Source organism: Anas platyrhynchos, chromosome 20 (assembly GCF_047663525.1).
Source record: "Anas platyrhynchos isolate ZD024472 breed Pekin duck chromosome 20, IASCAAS_PekinDuck_T2T, whole genome shotgun sequence".
Lineage (NCBI taxonomy): Eukaryota > Metazoa > Chordata > Aves > Anseriformes > Anatidae > Anas > Anas platyrhynchos.
The window spans coordinates 13766566-13769217 of record NC_092606.1 but is presented as its reverse complement, the minus strand read 5'-3'; the positions used below and the strand labels follow the sequence as shown (position 1 = coordinate 13769217).

General features: G+C 41.0%; 1 long non-coding RNA gene across 1 annotated transcript; it reads right to left on the bottom strand.

The window, feature by feature from the left end:
• Window positions 1-408: 408 nt before the first annotated feature.
• On the bottom strand, window positions 409-1895 carry LOC139999171 (uncharacterized). Its single transcript, XR_011804314.1, has 2 exons — window positions 1822-1895; window positions 409-488 (listed from the first exon to the last, which is right to left on the bottom strand). It is a non-coding gene; the product is annotated as an uncharacterized lncRNA (long non-coding RNA).
• Between the last annotated feature and the right edge of the window lie 757 nt (window positions 1896-2652).

Genomic DNA, 2652 nt, shown 5'->3' with positions numbered 1-2652 from the left:
CAATTACAGCTATTTAGTAGAAGTAATTCTAGCAGACAGTATGTGCTGGCACGTCCAAGTGAGACGTTAGATCAATGATTGGGGGATGACAATTTAAGACTGCAGTGACATGTCCTATTAATGTTATTAATAGTGTCAAGCTTTGCCTATAAAACGCCAGAGAAATGAAATGGCAGCAATGATGACAGTAGAAATTCTTCAAGGAGCTCTTCACATCCAGTGATGTGAGCACGAAGTTGGCATCAGGGATCAAAAAAACACAACTGAGTTTGTATGTCCTTCTTCCCTCTTCTTACCCTTGCAAGACAAACCCATGGCCCCCCAAGTATTTGTTCATGTTTAGATACATGCTGGCAAATGGAGTCAAATCAGAAACTGTTACCAGAAAACTGATGAGGTGTCACTTCCTGATGTCTTCAATGACCACCGTATTGTCCATAGATACATAAACTGCTAATGAATTCCATTCATCAAATAAAGCAAGCTTCCTAGAAAACATTAAGGTACTAATTAATATAAACTAGTTGGATCAAAAGGGTAGCTTTACACTCAGAACCATTTATTTATTTTTTTTTTCTTAAGAAAAAACATCCTTTCTGCATTTTTTAAAGTCTCCATGTAAGAAAAAGAAAACTTTAAACATTAAATGTTTAATATCTTTAGAAAAATAGGTACTGAGTGGTACCAGGAAAAACATATGCGCTGCACCATGTGCAAACTGTTTTGTCTTACTGCTAAGTGCAGTGACAGTAACAGTTCAACTACATCAAGTTTATTACTTTTTATTGCACTCGACAGTCTCTGCACTGGGTTCTTGCCCAATTGTGTCTTTTCTCATCTGGAAAAGAAAAAAATTCCTATGCCAGTTTTGCAGATTACTTTTTGCTTAAGAAATTCCACTGAATTCAGTGGAATTACTTCTGCCTGAGCCTGCGTGCACAGCAGAAATGGGGCGTTAAAAGCTAAATCAGCTAAGGGTTTGGGGCACCAAAACTTCAGTGGGAGACAGCAGCACACAGTTTTATGTCCACTTCTGCAAAATCCAAACCTTTGGGGAAGGGAGCTACACTCTTAAGCTGCACTGGCAGAATTAGCTGTTTCAAATAAGCCAGAAAGAAATGGGGGTGAGCGTTTCACCATGAAAAACTTGGCCATGAAAGATCTGGAGTCCAGGGCATGCTTCAGCTCCCCTCCCTCTTCAGATCATGTGCCTGTTCCAGGGTGTCAAAGACTTGCTGCTGAGCTCGCAGGACCTGTAGCCTAGCCCCTGCCTGAGGTAAGACACCTCCACGTACCCCTGGAGAACTGAGCAGCCTCAGTTCCTTTCAGTGTGGCTCCCAGACTATGAGGAGCTGCCCATCTTTATCCAGTAGCCTTGCTGGCAGAACTGCTGCTCAGAAAGGGAGGAATTGCAGCTCAGTTCCCTCCTCAGCCGAGATGGCTTCTCTCTGATGTTTCACACCACCACTCCGACCTACACGGTGGCACTCTCGACCTGCCAGAGCTGTGCCACTGTGCAGAAAGGAATATACATCTGTGGTGTGACTGGTGAGGGCATGCAGACGGCATAGCAGGAGACTTTCCTGCAGTTTCTTCTCCTCAGGCTCTTCCTTTATTAAAATTTAGAGGTCACCCATTCCCAACTCAGTACCTGCACACCGAGCTGTGGCATGACATTCCATGCTGCACTTGTAAATAGATGGCAAGTACATTCCTGACTGTGGGACAGGGGGAGATGCAGCCTTCAAAACTCTGCCTGGGCCTTCTCTTGGCTGCCCCAGGGGAGTACGTTCTGAATGAGACTGGTATGATCTCACTTACTTTAGTACTTGAGCAACTGTATTTGGTCCAAACCATTCTCCAATTGACTTCCCCTCTCCAACACCCACCTGTGCTGTTTTCATAGTGAAAAAAAGACACACGTACACAAAATCAAAGAAAAATGAGACCATAAAGAATGTGGGAACAATATACAGTAAATACCGTGACTGTCAAACATTCTAGAGTAACTGCAATCTGTATTTAGCAATAACAATTATTTTCTCAATCTATGCTCTTTTCAAAACTTAGGGAGTGCCAGTTTCTTTAATAAACAAAAGGCTTCTAAACTACAATGAGAATTACAAGTTAACAAATGTTAGTGCCCTTTATTACAAATTACAGCAATAAGCTACAAGACTGTCTATTCTAACATTACTGACTCTGGTACCCAAGGCTTACAGAGTTTATCAAGAGCTACATTCTAGTACATGGCTTTATTTAGGTCTCAGGGAATGTTTCTGTACTACTAGTCTTTGCGCCCATCTGCATACCTTTTTATTTTTGTATAAGCATACACCTTGTCTTCACATCCACTTTTTAAAATTATGAATTAACATACTGCAAATTAGTGATTCAACACAGTAGAAATTTCAGTGGAAAAAACCTGAAAGTTTATGTTTGTTCTTACCCATCTGGTGGATTGAATAACAGCAAGCCTTCCTGTCGAGAAAGCATCGTAGGATTCTGTGATATTCTTCTGGTTGTTTTTTGTGTTTTTCCCATTGCCAATCTGAAAGGAAAAATTGATATAGAATAAAAAATGGTGACGTTTTCATTACACTGATCAAATGTCTAGACAGCAGAAAGCTTTATAATGAGATGTTAAAAGAC